The sequence below is a fragment of the Stegodyphus dumicola genome, chromosome 4 (genome assembly GCF_044657685.1).
Source record: "Stegodyphus dumicola isolate Sdum_Otavi_A_Nest chromosome 4, ASM4465768v1".
NCBI classification, from domain to species: domain Eukaryota; kingdom Metazoa; phylum Arthropoda; class Arachnida; order Araneae; family Eresidae; genus Stegodyphus; species Stegodyphus dumicola.
This window is the reverse complement of record NC_140771.1, coordinates 72,746,333-72,769,315: the sequence shown is the minus strand read 5'-3', so window position 1 is coordinate 72,769,315 and position 22,983 is coordinate 72,746,333. Positions and strand designations below refer to the sequence as shown.

Here is a 22,983-nt window from a genome sequence, read left to right as displayed (position 1 = left end):
TGCCGAGTTTGTATAATTCTCTGGTCTTTTTTAGTGAAAATAGATCGATGTGTACATGGACAAAGCCAAGGCAATGCACAAAGCTGAGTTTGTGCAATTCTCTAATTTTTTAAGTAGAAACAGATCGATGTGTACATGGACACCGAGTATGTGCGATTCTTTGATGTTTTTCGAGCGAATACAGGTTGAATAATAATGTAACGATGCGATGCGGATTAATAACAAACAGCAAATGGACTGTATTAGTAAAATGCGATTTTATTTTCAGGCCAAAAAAAGGTTCTGTTGCGAATTCAGCTAACATAAGCAGAATATCTGCTCTCGACACCAAAGTACGAGTAGTTGTAGTGGAACACAATTTAATGTTTCTATATAATTATTAAGATTTCCTAAGTGGCAACATGATATAATGTTTTGAATAGTTATTAACATTCCCCGTGTGGCAACAACGAGTCGAGCTGAAAACGCCGTTTCTTGGAGTATTCCTTGACGAGCGTTGCGTAAGCTTTATTTCTTAAAAGTTTGTTCTATTTTTATGTAAAAAAAAAATAAGTAACATGTTGCAAATAAGAATGGAAATTGTAAAAATAAATATACTGTTTCTTTTAAGACCAAAATAAGCATTTATTTCACTTATGAAATGCTCTGGCTGATCAGTTTCGATTTCACTTATTCATCAAATCCACATTAAAGGATTGGTAACAGTAACATTGGATAATGGAAGGAACATAAACGCTGGAAACTTGCAAAGTGAGTGTTAAAATTCCACCTTTCTGGCCAGAAAAGCCTGATTTTTTTTTTTTTTTTTTCAAATAGAAGCTCAATTTGAAATTAATGCAATAACTGTTGATAGTACCAAATTTAATTATGTAGTATCTCAACTAGAGCCAAAATATGTTGAAATTATTTGGGATATCATTACGGATAAAACATCTGATAATAAATATGCTTTAGTGAAAGAAAGTCTGTTAAACACATTCAAAGAGAGCGAATTAAGCGCTTAGTCACTGGCCTTGACATTGGAGATATGAAACCCAGTCAGATACTTCAAAAATGAGATCGCTCGCTACTGATGACGTTTCAGATAAAGTACTGAAAACATTGTGGTTAGAAAAAATGCCTGACTCGATAAAAAATATTTTACTGGTTTCCGATCAAGGGTTAGACAAAATAGTTTTAATGGCCGACAAAATAATGGAAATGAATTCAAAGCCTGAAATTTATTCCTCTGCCGAAAATTTAAATTCGGTCGATGAGTTACTGCTAAAAATTTCTTCTCTGGAAAAACAGATAGAAACTTTAAGTGTTTCTTGCTAATCTCGGTCTCGGAATCGTAGTAGGGATGCGAGACCGAGATTAACGAAAAGATTTAATCCAAGTAATAAACGAAAAGATTTAATCCAAGTGGAAAGTATTGTTATTACCATTACATGTTTGGCTCAAAATGCATTCCTGGAAAGTGTCAATCTAACTGCCCTTGGGGTCACAAGAAGTCGGAAAACTTAAATCAGCAGCGGAATTAACGGCTGATTTTGCTGCAGGTTATGCTCAGGATGGCCGCAAACACCGAATATTTGTGACTGACAAACACACGGGTTTGCATTTTCTAATTGATTCCGGCGCAGATGCTTCTTTATTACCTGCTGCAAAAAAAGATAAACTTCAAAGTGACTTCAAATTATATGCCGCCAATGGCACAGAATTCCCACTTATGGGGTAAAATTTTTAACGCTTGATCTTGGCCTTCGTCGAGCTTTTCGATAGCCATTCATTATTGCCAAAATTAATAAAGGCATAATCGAAGCAGACTTTTTGGACCATTTCAAGTTAATTGATTTAAACAACAAAAGATTAATCGATGGTGTAACTAACCTTACTACTAAATGTGACATTACATCCATCTCCAAAATGAATGATATAAGTTTAGTACATGGATAAGTTAAATTATCATGATCTGTTATCCAAGTATCCGAATATAACAAAACCTAATCTTTTGATAACAAATGTTAAGTATCACATTTTAACGGAAGGTCAACCGATGTATTCCAAGCCAAGACAGCTAGACAGTAAAAAATTACAGATTGCCAAACAAGAATTTCAGTATATGTTGGAAAGCAATATAATAAGACAGTCTAACCTTCATGGGCTAGTCCTCTCCACTTAGTCTCTAAAAGAGATGGAAATTTTCGTCCCTGTGGAGACTATCGAAGACTTAATGCTATAACTATTCCTGACAGATACCTTATCCATAGGATTAATTATTTTAGCCACATTTTAAAAGACAAAAAAATATTTTCCAAAATTTATCTTTTCAAAGCCTATTTCCAAATTCCTATAGCCGAAGAGGACAAATAGAAAAGCGCCATAATTACGCCTCTATGAATTTAATGTTGTGAGCTTCGGTTTGCGAAATGCACCGTCTACTTTTCAAAGATTCATATATGAAGTATTTGAAGATTTGGAATTTACTTTTCCATATCTCGATGACATATTAATTGCTTCTGCCTCAGAAGAAGAACACAGACATCACTTGAAACTTGTTTTCGATAGATTAGATAAATACGGTTTGAGAATCAACATTTTTAAGTCGATCATGGGTGATGATAACTTAGAATTTTTAGGATATCTTATAACACCGGAAGGATCTTGTCCTCTACCTGAAAACGTCGAAGCAATATTGAATTATAAATTACCAGAGACTATCCATGATTTGCGAACTTTCTTAGATATGCTTAATTTTTATCGACCGTTTCTGAAAGATGCTGCTAAGACACAAGCAATACTTCATTAATACACAAAGGGTGCTAAGAAAAAAGATAGAAGAAAAATTAAATGGCCAGATGAAGCTATATTTAACTTTGAAAAATGTAAACAGGTTCGGCAAACGTAGCTCTTTTAAGTTATTCCAATTCAGATTTGCCCTTGTCACTATGCACGGATGCATCCGATTGGATTGTTGGTGCAGTTCTCCAACAGTTTGAAAATGACCCATGGAAACCTTTAGCGTTTTATTCAAAAAAATTAAATATTACTCAGAAAAATTACAGTATTTATGACCGCGAGTTACTGGGAATATATCTTGCAATTAAACATTTTAAACATATGTTAGAAGGTCGCGATTTCAAACTTTTTACGGATCATAAACCACTAGTTTATGCTTTCAGACAAAAGAGCGAAAAGGCATCCCCAAGACAAATGTGCCAATTGCAATACATATCTCAATTTTCTACTAACATATGCCATATTAGTGGAAGTGAAAGCATTGTTGCAGATCAGTTATCAAGAATAGCCGATGTCTTTATTTCACTCATTGATTATGATAAAATTGCTGACAAAGAAGTTAATAATAAAGAATTACAAGATTTACAAGCTCAAAATAAAACGTTAAATTTCAAAAGTTATTTACTTCCATCTGGTAAAAATCTGTGGTGTGATATGTCTTCTTCTAACATTAGACGATTTATACCCAAGCAGTTTAGAATGGATATATTTCAACAAATCCATGGCCTCGCTCATCCAGGAATCAAGTCGACCGTTAAAGAAATGACGTCCAAATTTATTTGGCCAAATATCAAAAAGGATATACAAACATGGAGTCGTGCCTGTATTGGTTGTCAAAAAAAAAAAAAAAGGTTTCACGTCATACAAAGTCTGAATTAGGAACTTATCAGCAGCCTGATGAACAATTTACTATAGTTCACATTGACTTAATAGGTCCTTAATCACCATCTGATAATTTTGTGTATTGCTTGACTTGCATTGATCGCTATACTGGTTGGATGGAAGCCATTCCTTTGCGTGATATAACAGCAGAAACCGTTGCCAGAGCGTTTTATGAAAATTGCATCACTCGTTTTGGAGTTCCTTACGAAGTTATTACGGATCGTGGAGCACAATTTACTTCTGAACTATTTCGAACCTTGGCAATTATATGTGGAGTCAAACTTCACAACTTTCTATCATCCGGAAAATGTAACGGCAAAATTGAGAGATTTCATCGAACTTTGAAAGCTGCTATCAAATGTCATAATTCCATTAAGTGGTCGCAATCCATTCCAACAATTATTCTAGGTTCTTAGGGCAGACTTAAAAGAAAAATCCATTGCACAATTCCATTGCACAAATGGTTTACGGGAAAACAATCAAACTTTCTGGCGAATTTTTTGATCAACCGACAGTTTCTACAACACCTCAAACATTTTTGCATAAATTGCAAAAACAAATGGAATTGTCCAAGCCCTCTACGGTACAGCGAAAAATGATTCCTTAAGTTTTTGTCCATAAAGATCTGAATGTATGTACTCATGTTGTCCTAAGAACTGATAGAGTCAAGAAACCATTAGAACCTATTTATGAAGGACCCTTCAAAGTACTTAAAAGAATGGAAAAATACTTCTTGTTACAAATCAAATTTAAGTAAGTAAACATTTCGATTGACAGGCTGAAGCCAGCCTATTGTTTAACATCAGGTGAGCAAAGGCTGGAAACAAAAACTTCTGATACCCAGCCCAAGACTCAAACTCTGTTAAAATCTGAGACCAATAATGAACGACCTCAAGTCTCAGGAGCTGGACGACTAATAAAACGTCCTTTACATTTTAGTAACAATGTTGAATATTTTTCCTAACCTCTAATATTGAAATATGTTTAATTGTTATTGTATTTAGTATTTTTAATTCTAGTGTTAGCTTACGCTACATTACTCTACTACCAGAATCTCTTAAATCGTAACACAGTAGTTACTGGAGGGGGAGTAATGTACTGGAATATAATTTAATGTTTCTATATAATTATTAAGATTTCTTAAGTGGCAACATGATGTAATGTTTTGAATAATTATTAAGATTCGCCGTGTGGCAACAACGAGTCGAGCTGAAAACGCCGTTACTTGGAGTATTCCTTGATGAGCGTTGCGTAAGCTTTAATTTCCTAAAAGTTTGTTATATTTTTATGTGAAAAAAATAAGTAACATGTTGCAAATAAGAATGGAAATTGTAAAAATAAATATACTGTTTCTATTAAGACCAAAATAATCATTTATTTCACTTATGAAATGCTCTGGCTGATCAGTTTCGATTCCGCTTATTTATCAAATTCACAGTCACGTGATTGACTTAATCAGTCTGCGTTCGCAATAGCAGCGTCATCTACAAAGTTGAATTTAATAATAACACAGGTCGCTGTGCCCATGAGCAAAGCGAGGTTGTGTGTGATGCAGAGATAGTAATGTAATGTATTTATGTGCAATGTTTAATATATCGTTTGTGTATTTTAAATTTGTATTGTTGTTTTAATTGTTAATTATATTTTAGACATCTTTTTTTATTTAAATCATATTTTTAATTGTTTGGTTTTGCTATGTTGATAATGCTTACGATAAATATCGATAGTCCGACGATCTACTAAACAGTAGCAAAACTGTAAATGTTAAGTCCATAAATAATTTTTACCTCATTATTTTAATATAGTGTTTGCTATTGTAATTGCACTTGATAATATGAGTTCATTGATAATATGTGCGTGTATGTGAAGCATTGCTTAGTGTTACAAACTTGTAATATTTGTTTTCTTATCTTGTAGGTTTTTTCTTAATTTGCATAACAAATTTATTTTAAGTTTTCCTGTTCTCAACTTCTCAAACTTCCCCTCACATTCTCTCGCCAGGATGTAAATTTAAAGGTAAGTGAAGTGCTAAAACGTGTGATTATTTCAGTTTATTCAGAGCGTGTTTCGCTAGCCTAGTGCACGTTTCGTTGTTATTTCGCGGTCACGCTAGTGAGCCTCTTGGCCTTATCAGTTTAGTATCACGCCGGTTAGATTTCTGTGAGTCCATCTCTAAGGAGTAATTTTGAAGTGCGTTCTTGCACTCGTTTATTTTTCAGATTTGATTTATATTATAGTCTACGTTTAGCTACCGCCGCAAGTAAACGGTGTTTTTGTAACGCACGAAGTCCCTGCTTTCTTTTAAATCAGTTTTATTCAACAAAGGGTTATTTTGCACCCTTCTTCTGAGCTGATATTTAATCCTGTGCGAGAATTCGCCAGGTTCATTGTAGGATCTAAGTTAGTGTATGTGGACAAGTAGAGAAAGATCTTACAATCTTATTTTCTTATTTTGTGAGAAGTTAGATTATTTTTATTTATTAATTCGTAGAATTCTAATATGCCTACAGAGAATATGACGTGATTTAGGAATTTAAGAAACTGATATGGAAGCTGTGTATGATGTTCATATGCAATATAAAATAGTTTTTTTTATTAATGTAAAGTTTAAAATTTTTAGAAAATATTGAAAATTTTTAGTAATAAGGTAATTTGTAAAAATGATGAAATTAGAATGTTCCACAATATAAAGAATTTGAAAAAAATTCTCTTTTTATTTGTATAAATGCTTAAGCTTAAAATCTTTGAAAATACTGAAGCTGTATGAAATACAAGTATTAGAGACCGCGACGTTGTTTACCGTTTTAATAACTGGTAGAATTCGCTTACTGTATCATAGTAATTTTAAATATAAACAATTTATTATACTTATTTTCAGTAATGCCAAGCTAAACTGTTAGAAATGTAAATTTAAAGTAAGGAACTTGATGTTAATTTACAATAATAAACCAATATTGTTATTTTTAAGAGAAAATATAAAGCACGCGTAGCGTAAATGCGAGAATACCATGGACCTTATAAGAAATAGACTAACTCACATGGGTTTTCTCCCTCGTCTGAGGTGTTCCCGGCTGTCACCTTGATCACATCCGGAGGAGTAGGGACGACTTGCAAAAATTTAACAATGGTTGCCTATTGCAGCCTGTATAATTGTCAAGAAAAAGCTGGTTGTAGCTCCTCATTTCACAAATTCAAATTTTTTTTTTTTTTTTTTTTTTTTTTTTGAAATTGAGATTGATTTTTAAAAATTTAGCATATTTATCAAGCATAATTAACGTTCCAAATAATTATAAAGCTATTGCATGCTTTCAGGACTGGATATTTTTTTTAGCTTTTCCTATGTTGTATGGAAATTTGTAACTGCTTCTTTTAGAAACAAATATTTTATATCTGAACTAATAAAAAATTTCAAACAAGCAATTTTCTCTTGCAATTTTTAAGCTTTTTATTGGTGTAAATAAGTAAAAAATACTAAAATATTTAAAAACGAATTTTTGAAAGTTTTGTTTAAAATTCTAAATTGTGCTTGTGCTGCTTTTTTAAAATTATAGATGCGTATTACAGCACAATTTCTATAAAGGAATTTTATTTCAATTGTATTTCATAATACATCATAGTGATAAACACTTCTGAATCCTTAACTTTTATACATTTAATTCTAATATTAAAATTTATTTAACCGTAGTAATTAATTTTGCTTGTATAGTGATTATTTTTTAATTTATTTTTAGTTCTGAATAAGATTTTTTTTATTTACTGTTAATTTAATTTATTAGCTCGAAGCGGCATTTTGCGTTGTTTCACTATAAATGTCCGTGTCTTCTTGCAAATTGTTGTTACCAAATATTATCGCCCTGTATTATATTTGAAGAAATTAAATAATGAAGAATCTGCATGATGTATGTTTCTCGCACTGTGACAAAAACGACGGTATCTTGAGCCATCAAATTTTGAATAATGTTATCCTCCACCCGAACAGGGGCATCTGGACTGCCGAATTTCGAATTTGTTTTAAATTTCATATTTTGTAAAACTTTAACGAATTTTTGATTAACAAACTCAACGAGTTCAGAGCGAGCAATGATAACACTGTACGGAAAATAACACTTTTATCTCCAGTGCGGAAATTCTAAAGATATGCTGTTTTCAAATGTATGTGGTTTACGGGCGAAGAACATGATATTCAATAAATATAGGTAACACACAAAATATTAAAAAAAGGTTCCCTTTGGGCGTAATATAACATCTGAGTGCTTCTAGAGTTTTATTTATTTTTTTTCCTTCATTACACTCAAAACATTTTATGCTCCGAATTTTATAAATTACTAAAATAAATATTCCACTTTAATGTTAATAAGTTAATGATGATATAATCAAAAAAATCATTGTTTTGTAATGTTATTATAGTTTTGAAAATGGTCATTAAATTAGAAAAAATTATCAGATCTTGTTTAATTTTACCTTATTTATTTCAAAGCATCACGTACTATCAATCTTATTTAATTTAATTTTATTTTTACGCAAAATTAAGTTCATAAATTTTGTGCTTAGAGTTTTTACCGTTTTACTAAGAATTATGCGTGAAAAAAATGCACGAAATGCAGTAAAAAGTGCTTTAATGAGATATATTAAATCCTATTTGGAAAAAACTGTGGCTTTCATAATCTCATCACTATGCAACGTATCACATTTAATAATTAAAAAGAGTTATGTGATACAAACGCCATAGGTTTCAGTGTTAAAGTAAACCAGATCGTCCCTTCTCTTTCTTGCCGACATGTCGGTGACGCGCGCCCCCGCCCACTGGGTTAGTCTATCTCTTATAAGGTCCATGGAGAATACCATGAACCTTACCTTGCTTAAAAATAAAGTAAAATTAAATAAGATTGATAGTACGCAATGCTTTGAAATAAATAAGGTAAAATTAAACAATATCTGATAATTTTTTTAATTTAATGAACATTTTCAGCCAGTGATTTTCCAAACTATAATAACATTACGAAACGATCATATTTATTTGATTATATAATCATTAAATTATTAACATTAAAGTGGATTAGTTATTTTATTAATTCATAAAATTCGGAGCATAAAATTTTCTGAGCGTAATGAAGGAAAAAAAAAAGATAAAATCTAGAAGCACTCTTTTTCTAAAGTTTTGTGTGTTACCTATATTTATTGAATATTATGTTCTTCGCCCGTAAACCACATACATTTGAAAACAGCATATCTTTGGAATTTCCGCACTGGAGATAAAACTGTTATTTTCCGTACAGTGCTCGCTCAGAACTCGTTGAGTTTGTTAATCAAAAATTCTTTAAAAGTTTTACAAAATATGAAGTAGATTAAAACAAATTCGAAATTCGGCCGTCCAGATGCCCATGTTCGGGTGGAGGATTACATTATTCAAAATTTGATGGCTCTAGATACTGTCGTTTTTGTCACAGTGCGAGAAACATACATGTATTCATGCAGATTCTTCATTATTTAATTTCTTTACATATAATACAGGGCGATAATATTTGGTAACAACAATTTGCAAGGAGACGGCGCAAAACGGACATTTATAGTAAAACAGCGCAAAATGCCGCTTCGAATTCGAAACTAGCAGCCTTTCTAGGCTACCGCCCCTTTCGGCTAACAAATTAAATTAACAGTAAATAAATAAAAAAAAAATCTTATGCAGAATTAAAAATAAATTTAAAGAAAATAATCACTATAAAATACAAGCAAAATTAATTATTACGGTTAAATACAATTTTAATATTAGAATTAAATGTATAAACATTTTTAAGGAGTCAAAAGTGTTTATCACTGTGGTATATTCTGAAATATAATTGAAATAAAATTCCTTTATAGAAATTGTGTTATAATACTCATCTATAATTTTAAAAAAGCAGCACCATTTAGAATTTTAAACACAACTTTCAAAATTTCGTTTTTTAATATTTTAGTATTTTTTACTTATTTACAGCAATAAAAAGCATAAAAATTGCAAGAGAAAATTGTTTGTTTGAAATTTTCTATTAGTTCAGATTTAAAATATTATTTTCTAAAAGAAGTAGTTACAAATTTCCATACAGCATAGTAAAAGCTAAAAAAAATATCCAGTCCTGAAAGCATGCAATAGCTTTATAATTATTTGGAACGTTTATTATGCTTGATAAATATGCTAAATTTTTAGAAACAATCTCAATTTCAAAAATAAAACTATGTAGAAAATCTAATTTGTGAAATGAGGCGCTACAACCAGCTTTTTCTTAACAATTATACACGCTGCAATAGACAACCAATGTTAAATTTCAGCAAGTCGTCCCTACTCCTCCGGATGTGATCAAGTTGACAGCCGGCAACGCCTCAGACGAGGGAGAAAACCCGTTTGGGTTAGTCTATTTCTTATAAGGTCCATGGAGATTACATTGTGACGTCACAAGCTTAGTCCCACCCATTTATAGAAGTCACAAAGCTCCGCCTTCTGAACTTAGTTTTATGCAGCGTATTCTGAGCTTTTTCCTATCTCTGAAATATCGCAAAAGATTGCAAATATGCTAAATAAAAAATTCTACTTATCTAGAAATGGAAATAATTGATTTTCAGTTTGATCTACAACTAAAATCAAGAATATCACAAACAAATTGTTTGATTGTCATAGATGATAAAAAAAAATTAGTCTCAAAAGAAAATTTTCAATGTTTCTCTTGCTTTGGATAATCTTTCTATTGCGATTGTGGTCTTTCAATAATGAGTTTGTTAAACTCAAAGTTCAGATCCGGGATAATAAACGAACATCCGAACGCCTGCACGAATTTAGCCATAACATCGTATTGTGATACTTGTTTTGCAGTTGAAGCAATCTCCATTAATGGAACACAACAGTGACTTTATTTAACACTTTAATTTCACAAGATGAAAGATACACTGCGAAAAAAAGGCAGCATGCAAACAAGAAAAGAAAACGTATTCTGACTTTTGATAAATAAAATAATTGCTTTCTTCATGGGAGAACCGCATGTGGTTCTGAGCATGGGTTTCAAACATTGCCGTTAACATATACATTAATCTTCATTTATTCCAATTGCACAAGATTTTAGCAACAAAATTTAAAGCTGTTACAGTATGTACCAGAGTGCAATAAAGTCGCAGAACAAGTGCAATATTAGGTTTCACATTAATACATGCTTTTCCTGTATTTAATTTGCATTTCAATTTTTAATATATAGTAATGTAAGAATTACATGATTATCTTTTGCTTTTACATGTGATACATCACGTTTTTATAATCTTGGGTATTATATTTATTTATAATTGGAATATTAAAAGTGCAATATATAACTGTAGCCAGCGAAAACTTTTTAAATTCTAAACTGGCTCTCGTTAAGTTACAGGTTGGGCACCATTGGCCTAGGGTATGTGTTTTACCATTTTCACAACAAAAGAGGGATCACTTATTGGTGCAAAAGCATCAGAAGTAAAGCGAACACAAGCGGTTCCATGGGTTTTCTTTTCTCATGAATCGACATTTAGAGTCAGAAATGCGAAATCTTCCTTCGAAAATATTATGGAAAGTGAGCATTTCGGTAATGATGAGGTGTGATTGAAAGGGAAGTTTTCAGTTTTGTTACACGTTTACACGCACTACGCGTTTTCAACAGCGGATTTGTGACTGGCCAAAAATATTGAGATGAGGTCTTAGAACCTTAAGAAGATACAGTTTTCATTTAGGTATGATTTTTACTTATGGATGATATTGCTCGTCCATATCGAAGAAACCTCATTGACGAATTGTTTGAAACTTAAAATTTTAAGCGAGTACAAGGGTCATCAAAATCTCCTGATCTTAAACCCGATACAGAATTTATGGGACTACCTTGGAAAAGCAGTTGCACAGAGACATCGTCCTCCTAGAAATCCAAAGGCCCTGAAGACCGCATTGGTGGAGGAGAAATTTATTCCCAAACTGTGGTTAATAACTATATTGTCAGCATAACATGATATGTGTTTTCAAGTAAGGGAAGATCACATTCCATATTAAATTAAAGAGGCTTACTTTTTTCTGAATTATTACTTTTCCATTTTTTTCTTTCGTTGTAATATGTTGTTATTATTTTTATTGTTCAACGCTATATTTTTATATAATAAATTTCTTTTTTAACATCAACTTTTAACTAACTTAAAACTTTAGTTTCCTTTGCATTTATGTGTTTTATTGTTATGTATCACTCCACACAAATTCAGAAAATTATAGTTCACATTTTCTGTGAAATCCGTGATTTCATGCCTGTAAAGGTAATTTTCGGCATTAGTGCCCATAACGCCAAATATTAATAAAGTATTAATATAAAATATGATAATAAAAATATGATAAAAGATATTCAAATAATTCCAGAAGATTTTAGTAAAACATGGTGGATGAAAAATTCTTTTTAAACATTTTAATCTCATAACAATCAGTTACTAGAAACACACAATATAATAATAATATTAATGTCTTTATGCATACCTTATAATGTTTGTCGTTTAAGCCAATTCTTTAGAAATAGTATATACCGGGTATTTTTCTCCTGGCTTTCAAATGGTAAAATTAATGGAAAGAGAGGCGAAAATACGCGAGTAATTTTACCATACGCGGTATTACTTTCCTACTAATAAGAAACAAAACAATTTGGTAATAAACCGAATCCTATCACTTAAGAGACTTAAAAGCATCTTCATGTTTTTATTATTGAATTTAAATCTCGGTGAATTGAACATTTTAATGCAGGAAAGTGCGCCTTAGTTTGAGTTTGTAAAAACGATGCTAATTACGTATAGTGAAAAAAAAATCGAAGGAATATGAGAAAACAATATAAATTAAAAATATACTGGTTCATCTGTCAACATGATCTTACACAAAATCTCTCGCAGCATTTAAGATTCATTTTACAGAATATTTTCGGGCTACTTACTACCTGTATTCTAGGAAAATGGCAAGTGCCACAGAGCAACATATATTTTGACTCATCTTTTGCCATGTTATGAAACACAAGAATATCGAAAGAAAAATTTCTTGCAGAAAATATGTTCACAAGACAAGTCATCTCCAACATATGATTGCAATGTACACGAATTCGAATTAATTTTCTTACCTACCAGTTGTAAAGTTACATCAAAGCAATGTCCATTTTACATTCCGAAAAATAAAATTCCCTATATCTCTACATCTACAGGAACACCTTTCAAAATTTACTATCGTCATCAGCCTGATTTTTTGAAGATTTTCGACGACATTTACAATCAAATGGTTCTTCAAAAGCTTTTACAAATTTACCTTTCAGTTTTCTATCTCGATCATCTACGGCTTTGGAAGGAACGGAAACATACATTTGGTCCTCAGAAATGTTATTTTTCTTTAACCAACCACCACAGGCAAACTGGTAGAAGTCTTCACAAGGTGCCACTGTTTTATCTATGTTCGACAAGACTGCATCAGCTGCAACGCAAATAACCATTATCAGTTACATAAAACTTACTCTGCATGTATGTTACTTTGTTATAAATGATTTTAAGCATTCGGAAATAAAAACAGTCTACATTATTAATTTAAGTGTTACTACAAAATAGAGACAAGACATTAATTTACTAAATAACTTAAGAGTAAAGTGTTTATCAAAAGTTACAGCTAAAAATTAATTTCTAAAGATAAATCGAATTTGATAAAACTGATAAAAACTAGTATTTTATCAAATTCGATTCCTTTTTATAAAATCTCTCTTCTTTTCTCAAAATATTTCGCCAGATTAGAATTTATATTTTAAAATAAAGTCTAAGAAATCTGTTTATAGGTTCTAACTACTTTATTAATGATTGTAGCAAATGATACTTAATTTTCTGGAAATATTTAACTGTTTTTACTCAGGCTTCATATGTTACAATTGCGAGGCTCTGAAAATTCAAAATATTATTAAAAACATATTCGAAAGCCTACTTTAAAATACTAAGTGCTACTTTCATTCTCCCAGGTTGTGTATACTGTGGGTGAATGCATGTTGACATATATATAGCTCTGGCTATTCATACGCCTTGGCGAAAATTTAATGAACTTAAACACTTGAAATTTTATACGTACATAGGAAAGGTGAAGCGCTTTTAGCCTTACAGGGAATAAATGGTATTAGGTAGTTATGACGTTTTTAGGGTATTTGGTTAGACATTTGTAAAGCATTGCGCAAAATAATTTTGAATGAACATGTTTTCTTCTGTACATGTTGTCATGTGGAATACGAATCAAATATTAGAGAAGAGAGTGTCTGACAAAGTCGTGATTCAGTACTGTTAAAAAGGACTCAAGATAATTTCATCTGGGTATGTTGTAGATGTAAAGAGATAAATCTGCATCATTTGCAACTGTGACACGGGGGATCAAAAACTCTAAAAGTGGGACCGAAAGCATTTTCAGTGAACCAAGAGAACGCAGAAAAACATGAACGCTGTATTAGATATAACCGTAGACTATCGTCGAGTGTCTATGAAAACAATGTCTGAACTTTTGCATATTTCAACAAAACGTATGCGGTTCCCCCCCCCCATTTCAAGAACTGTCGTCCATGAACAATATGTTGTACCAATGAGTAATTAACACGGAATGTATCAAAGTGTTTTGATACAGATGTAGAGTAATTAGGATTTTTTGGAAGCCAGAGAGATGAAAAATTAGCAACCGCCTTCGCCGGAAATCGAACCACGGACCTCTGGAATACCAGCCCAGCGTGCTACTATTACACTACGAAGGCACGCTAGGGAAGTAGGAAAAATACCTTATATACTCTCCTTTTTAAAGGGCGACTAGGGTTTTAAGGGACCTAATCGTCAAATCCTGGGTGCGGAGAATCATTATCCACAACCCTTTTAGTTCGGGCGCCACTTGTAGAGTCATTAGGTTAATTGGAAGCAGAAAAGAGGAAAAATATGCAACCGCCTTCACCAGGAATCGAACCACGGACCCCTGGAATACCGGCCCAGCGTGCTACCGTTACACCACGAAGGCACGCTAGGAAAGTGGAAGAAATACCTTATACAGAGAATGGTTATGTAGTTAAATCATAATGAGAAACTTTAGCTTAAACATCCCATCAGTGTGAAGTTTTCAAACCTTTCAACCTAGGTATGAAATGAGTTGAATTCGAGCATCGGATATCATGAGGAAAATGTTTCTACTCCATTTATGAGAAATGTTTTTTTCAAATCTCTGCATTAAATGAAGGAATGAACAGTGGAAGTCTCTGTGAAACATATATTATATCAATGGTCCTTAATCTCTTATTTACCACGTGCCGTCGTTATGTACCCTCTGATTTTGTTGATCCAAAAGAACACTGTTATTCTTCAGACTACTGAACGAATATGTAAGCTATTTATAGAGTAGCCTTTAACAGTATTTATTATTTTTTCATGAAAACAATAAAACAAAACAACAACATTATGTATTTATTATTTTTCATGAACGAAACGAAACAAAACAACAATAAAAATATAATTAAGTGTAAATTTAACACTATTAACATAAAAGAAATTTAAAAGGTACTAATATTAAATAAAAACAGTATTAATAAGTTTAATTTTTGGGGGGAGAGAGAGAGTACATTTCACTTCACAAGATTTGGAATGTAGGACTAAAACTTAGAATGTTTTGTTTCAGTTCTCATTTTATGGTCGCCATAAATTTCTGCCCATATTTATAAGGTGATATTATATGGAACTTAACTTCTTTCAGTGTTAAGCAAATTCCATGAAGGCAGGAGAAGGTTCAAACTATCTCTGTTTTTATTAATTCACCATCCTAGCTAACGCAATCTGTGTTACAGCAGATATAGTCTCCTTTGTTTCGCTTATTCATGCAGGCTTGCAAGTGAGATTTTACAAGATAAAGTGCGCCCACAAGTTTTGACTCAACTTGTGCCAGTTAAAGCTAATTCAAGTAATTAAGGAACTAGACAAAAATGAAGCTAGACGGTCAGCAGTGGTTGCCAAAAGCTTTCTCTGAGACTGGAAAATTTTGTACTTATGTACATTAACTAATTTGTAACTGGTGAGAGCCAACGGAAGTAAAAGCGGTAACAAAGGCAAAAGTAGTAATATATTCAATTAAAAATAAAACTATACGAATCAAAGCAGAGGAATTTAGATTAAGAGCGTGATTTATTCAGAAATACATTTAAAGTTTCAATGCTATAACAAACAATCGAAGAAAAATCGTAGTTTAAATGAGCCTAGATATCTAGAAGTGTGTAACTGCTATAGACGTTTCAATTTGAAAATCTATATATTTATATAAGTTAGTTTGTAGTAGGGCATAAAAAATTCCAAATTCTTGTACAACAATCTGAAATTTGTAAAATCTTTCATCAGTTGTTCTTTTAATATGATTTGAATTCTTAGAGATTCTAAAAATAAGCTGAAAGTGGACCGTTAATCAAATTATCATTTGCATTAGAGACAGAAAAGTAAACACACAAATATTACTTCAGGTTTTACACATGTAGAATATAAGCATCTTTCTTCACTCAATAGAAAAAAGTTTTTTTTATAAGGTGGGAAACAATTCAGATTTCTTCTCAAATGTAAGAAGATACCATAGTAAGTCATTTTCAAAACATTGTAATTAACGATTTTGTTTTCCTCTTTAAAGACCTGGAACATGTGTTTCCTGACAACTAATTCAGTATGTTTAATTGAGTGAAAAATGTTGAAAAGAATACCACTTTGAATACCAAAATAAAATGAATTCAGGCGACCGTGCTGAAGTTCGGGCTCAGTAAATAAAACCTTTGTTTCGTTTCTTATGAGTTACACAACGTCTCGAGACAGCCCAATGAGAGATCTCAACTCATCTAATGTTGATTGTATTCAATCTCCATAGTTTTTCAGTGTTGAGCAAAACATCTGCAATTTAATTATTTAGTTTCAAAGAAATTAATAGTTTAATTTCATTGAAATCCTATAGAGTGTTATTTAGTCTTTTGATACTTTCTTAGCATCCCAAGCACCTCTATTAAGGCTCTTTCTCTGTTCTCTTTCCTAGAATCTCTATTAAAACAAAACAAAAAAAAAAAAAAAAAAAAAAAAAAAAAAAAAAAAAAAAAATCCCGATTTCCCGAAGGAGTTGAAGTCTTCTTTAACTCAAGCTCCTATTCGAGAAATGTGTCCTATGTTTTATCTGTGCATATGCTAGTGCATTTCATCCAATTATTACTATGAGAGAAAGCGCTAGGTATTTTGCCTCCCCTCTCCAATGCAAACTCGAGTTCTAAATTCAGGTGTTCTGTGTCTCCCTACGTTCTAAAACTTTTGCCTCTCAAATTCTGGCGCCTAGTGTATTGTTTAAATTCTAAGGCTTTTTCTATTCTCAAAATTTGCTGCTCAGTGTTTTTCTGAATTCTAAAAATTTTCCCTTCCCTAAATTCTGCCGTCCTGTGCGAATGCAACGATTACACTTAGCACCTAGCTTAAATGCGTTTGTTACACCTCATTGAAGTGTTACAAACGCATTTCATTTCAGTTTTAAGTACTAGGTTCATTTCAGTTTTAGCTGTCGTATGAATCAATGTTGGGACAGAAAAAGAGTCTTAGATTACATTTTTTTTTATAGAGATATCTAAGGCAAAACAAAAGTATTCTGTATTTGTAATATCTATCCTTTCACCAATTTGCAGAGGAAAGTAGAGAAATAAGCAAACTTTTCCGGTAAATATTCTTTTGTTTGTTTTGTTCTGATAAATCACGGGCTCCATGTTTAACTTTATAACAGATATATTAAGGTAAGATTTCTGACAGCTTTTCCACCTATCACTGCATAAGTAATTATTTTTCAATACGCATATTGTAGAATGTGTTTTCTGTAATTTTAATGAAATCGATATTGTTTATGAAATACCATTCATGTTAGGAAGCAAGATAGCTCTGTTATTTTGAAAATTAACAGCGTTAGGTTAAAATACCTGTTTTCAGGTTTCAGTTTTGTTTAAGACTTAAGTATGAACGTTATCATACAGTATTATCGCCACTAAGTTCGATGAGTCAACATATTTTGATTTGCATAATAAAAATGTACTGAACAGAAATCCTTTTAAAAATCCACATATCTTATCATCTCGCCTATAGCTCAAGTAGAAACTGGAATGCAGATGAAAAATAATTTTCACCGTTGATGAATTGCGTTTACCCGCATTTTTTCGGAATCCGATTGTATTTCATTTTATCGATAGTATTATCAATCTTCATTTCTCCTGAATAATGACGTATTCTCTGAAAGCCCTGACATTCATGTGCCCCAAAAATCAAATCCATTGAAGATGTATGGGACAATATGGAAAGACAAATTCAGTTCTTGACGGAAATGAAGTAATGACAAGTCGTACTCGAAAAAAAAAAAAGCATTGAAATATCTGCGCCCCATCAGTTGATAACAGGCATGCCACACAATTCTGATTTCTGCGTCACAGTTCGAAGTGGACTCACTCACTTTTGACGGAAAGAAAAAAAAAATACTAACAGAGAATTGCTACGCATTTTTTTATCTTATTTCCCATATACACAACGCTTCTAAAACAAGTTTCTTTTGATCCCTTTGATTTGTTTACAACAAGTAAAATCCATTGGAAAATCAACATCAACATGAATACTGAAAAAAGTTTTAAAATGAGGATTTTTGAGTCAGAGCGTAAGCAGCCAAGCTTCAAAAAGCAGAAAAAGAAGAAAGGAGGATTTTATGAAATAAGCATTCAATAAAATAATGAACTGAAAGGAGGAAAAAACTTAACCTTCAGTTTAGTTGGAACAAGATGCTAAACATTTCTCTGCATGAAATTCATCAACATTTTTGTTTCATGAGGAATAAACGTTTGGGCGCCTTAAATAACGAAATCTAAAACTGCATTGTTGAGCGTATAAGACGTTATTTTTATAAATTTATCAGGGATGCTTCATAAATTAATCAATTTTGTATAGAGAATTATTTTATCTCTTGTCCCCATGAAACTATGTGATAAATTGCTTTGCCTTTTCAAACCATTTATTATTTTGTATGTTTTAAATAAAAATTAATTTAATGAAATATTTTTCAATTTTTAAAACTTTTAATCTTTTAGTCTCAACGACACTTTATCAGTCAATCACTCTCTGACTTCTGGCATTTCTGTTAAAGTAAATAGTCGAAAGCATCTACCAGTTTTGAAAAAAAATCAAAAATTAAGTAAAAAAAAACTCATATAAGCTTAATTTGAAAGATTTCATTCCCTTCAAGGATGGTTCAAACAGTAAATTTTAGAGAAATTTAGTTTGATGTTTAAGCAAATACATATGCGAAAAAATTATTCAACATTAAATTTAAAATAATATAAAACACATTTTGAAAACTTTGCTTCTCCTCAGTTTATTGTTTTTACAATGTGTATGCAAAATTTGAACTCGATAACTTATGAGGAAGAAATTTAAAAGACGGCGATAAAATTTTGATCATAATAAAAGCTTACGAAAATGTGGCTAGTTACCAATCCTTAAATTCTGTTTCCGTTTTTTCTCCTGAAATTAATGACATGAAATCAACTGTAAATCTAAAATCTATAAAAGGAAGGGGATAGTATTTATAAATTAGTAGAATTACATCAAAGGGAACGAGGTTTATAAATATAAGTTAATGTCCTAAAAAAATTAATACATTTTCTTTATGATTCCGATCGGAAAAGAGCGCGAAGAGCTTTTTTCACAACCTTAGAAAATTTCAAATCTTTATAACAGTTGCGTATTTTAATGATCGAATTTTTAAACCCCATAAAAGACTATATAATATTACGTACACGATTAAAATTGAGATTATCAACTTTTGAAAGAGAAATGCAGAGAAAAATATATGTAACTTTATGAAGTGGAAAACTGGAAATAATATACTAGATTTTATTGCAAGTAATTTTAATTGCTAACCAATCGTTAAATTCTGTTTCCGTTTTTTCTCCTGAAATAAATGACATGAAATCAACTGTAAATCTAAAATCTATCTATAAAAAGGAAGGGGATAGTATTTATAAATTAGTAGAATTACATCAAGGGGAACGAGGTTTATAAATATATAAATAAAATCAATTTTATGTAAATTTATACAGGAGAAAGAAAAAAAAATGTGACATAATGGCATTAAAATCTTCAAACTATGTTTCCAAATTATGGCAAGGAAGAATCTACTGCTTTCTATTGTTGTACATTTTTTTAATGTGGAAAATCGCCACATAAATAAATTTTGATTGTTCTTATTTTGAAAGAGGAAGTAGAACGTGATTTGCAGCGCGTGGAAATTTCAAAACTTTGTAACCGATCCAATTTCAGATACTGAAATATTAAAATAATAGACTTTAAAGAGTTATAAAAAGTTGAGCAATATTCAAAAATTCGTTAAGAAATCAGAATGGCGTTACTAATTTATTATAAACTTAAAAACATTTTTTCAGCTGTACTCGATGGTGAAAACAAGAAAATTCTAGGATTTCTAGTGTGTTCGTTAAACAACGATATGCGGGAAAATTGTTTCAATGCTAAATTAAAAAAGTCTAAATCTAATTTAAAAAGTCTCTTCATCATATTATATTGTGATCAACATGCAATATATACATACAGGGTGATTCTAAATTGTTTTTACAAATTAAGATGGGTGATATTACCCATCCAGATGAGCAATAATTACCATAGAACACAGGGTTGCATTCCAGTCTGAGAGACAGAAAAGAGGAATATTAGAATTCCAACCTGAACTTACAGCAGTGTTGGAAGAGCGAATGAACGAGACCAAAAGTTACGCAATCAGTTTAGTGAAAAACTCACAGAGAGTGCACGAAATGGATTAAACCAAAAACTTGGTAGTTTTTTAGCAGTTAAAAACCTGTGTAGCAATTTTTCCCCTTCGCCATCTTCTATCCTGTCCTTTTGGACTTGCTCTGCCTCTCTCATTCTACTTGAAGCGCCCTTCTATGGCAGACGATGCTCTGACAGTCGGAACACAGCAGCTTCTCATGCTAATCTCGGAATACAGTGGAGTTGGAGTTAGTTGATAATATTCAGCCCTTGATTAGATAATTAACTTGTTGCAATCGTTTGCGAGGTTGAGACCTTGCGAACCAGAGATGTGCATTTGAGTGTTTGCTCTCAAAGTCTGAGCTGCAATTAACACTCGAACGCCAAGTTTTCGGTTTTATCCGTTTTGTGTACTCTGTGAGTTTTTCACTAAGCTGATTGTGCTCCTTTTGGTCTCGTTCATTCGCCCTTCCAACACTGTTGTAAGTTCAGGTTGGAATTCTAATATTCCTCTTTCCTGTCTCTCAGAGTGGAATGCGACCCTATGTTCTATGGTAATTATTGCTTATCCGGATGAGTATTATCACCCCTCTTAATTTGTAAACGCAGTTTAGAATCACCCTCTACATGACTGAAACTCGATAGCTTATAAGGAAGTAGTTTAAAAATTGAGCTTGACCATAACAACAAACCCTATAAGCAAGCTAAGTAAAAGCTTAAGGTCCACCAACGGCTAAGCGGAAAAATCGCTGAACTCTCGTAGTTCAGAACGGGATTCGAATTCGCTTTGGCTGCGTTTTCACCATGTCTAACGTGGACACGAGTCAGTTTTCATTAAACTTTTGAACTGGCCATCCCTCTCCTTGACGGATACGGTTGTGTACTTCGCGTAACATATCAAAAAATAAAAACTTGTGAGGTATATTTTAATTTTATAACAGTTATTTTTATTTAATTGTGCTTTCCTATCTTGCTTCGGTTCAACTTACAACTCCCTACCAGAATGAGTTTTTAGAATCACATTGAATGTAAATGAGTAAGAAGTAATATTTAAGGAAGATTCAGCGTACCTGGAAACAGAGAGAGAGCTAGGAATCCTGAGTAAGCGTGCTTTTGCCTTCGGGCTAAGTCTCTCTATGCTGTTACGCTCGGCCGTATATTATATGCCTTTTAGACAGTCGCCGGCTAGTTTAAATTTAAGGGCCAACTATCTTATATTTGTTTTAGCTTCGGCTAAGTCTCTTTTAGTTAGAAATAGTTAGTTCTTATTTCTTATTTTTAAGCTAAAGTGGAAGAAGAAAGGGGCCGACTGTTCATCTTATTTTGAGTGAAATAAAGGGTAGTTAATCCTTCTTGTGTTTACGATTTCTGTTATTTTAACTAAGCGATACTAATTCGCTTAAAAAGTTCCTCAATATTTACTTTAATAGAATAAGAGTGGGGAACTCTACATGCTAATAAATTGAATAATTGCTAATTGAAGAATGATGTTTAGGATCGGTAACTGTCTTAGAAACGTATATTGCTTAGAAACGTATACAGTTACTTGCAGGAAACATATCAAAAAAGAAAATGAAAATGTATTTAGAAGTAAGCTGAAGGAGAAAAACTTTAAAACTTTTCAATACTCCAAATAGGCATTTTACCGTGACAGTAAAGACGATTGTGACAGAACTAGAAGTTGGTGGAATTTAATAATGTGAATAAAATTGTCTGCAAAACTGAATTATCTTTGACATATTTTCCCTTCAAGGAATTCGAGTTTCGTTTTATTCTGGTATCAAATCAAATAACACATTAGTCAAATCAAAGCAGAAGTTTCTTTCGTTAGATGATTTCTTAGTGACCTGTTATTTCAGTTCACTATTTGCAAAGTGCAAGTGAACCTTTAAATTTGATTAATTGAAATTGGTTTTGAAAATTTTTTAATTCATTTTCAAAAATGATTAAATTTAGCTGTGTCTGCATTTTTGTTTTATAACTCTGAGATCAAGACTTTCTCCCGGCACAAAAAAAAGCTCCCGTTCTATAGCTTTTGAAAGAATACGCCATCGCAGAAAGTATTTATTGAAGTCAAGTATGAATTTTTTGTTAGATTCGGTATTTAAGTTACTATAATTTTTTATAGTGTAATAACAGAGTGCAATATATATAACTGACAACTAGAAGCATTGTACATATCTATAAAATAAAATCTAGTGAGTAGATTTTCAGCAGAAATAAAACGTAGTATAAGCTTGTATAAATGCAAGTAGCGCATAAACAGACTTATCCGAGAGGGGGGAAAAAGAGAAAGAGAACGAAATTTTAATAAAAACTCGGCATGAATAGTTTCGTCTTTTAAACAGCCTACTGTTTTTAGAAGCAAAGTTTTTCTGTCGAGCATTTCAAATAACAAGTCATTCTGAAAAATATTTACATTACCTGCTTTGAGACATCCTGTTGTGTGGCAGGTATCGGAGGAAGAAAAGTCTTCAAGAGGAACTGCTTCTGCTAATACGCATA

At 31.9% G+C, this 22,983-nt stretch overlaps 1 protein-coding gene across 2 annotated transcripts in view; it reads left to right on the top strand.

Annotated features, from left to right (window-relative positions):
* Nucleotides 1-4,856: 4,856 nt before the first annotated feature.
* LOC118191468 (neprilysin-2-like) overlaps nt 4,857-22,983 on the top strand; it is a 126,887-nt gene continuing 108,760 nt past the window's right edge. Inside the window, exons 1-2 of one of the 2 annotated variants that reach the window (XM_085815076.1) lie at nt 4,857-4,914; nt 5,581-5,679. The gene's annotated coding sequence lies outside the window, so the exon portion shown is untranslated. Of the gene's footprint in view, nt 4,915-5,053; nt 5,229-5,580; nt 5,680-22,983 lie in introns of those variants that run through there. The other variant, XM_085815075.1, reaches the window with a different exon arrangement.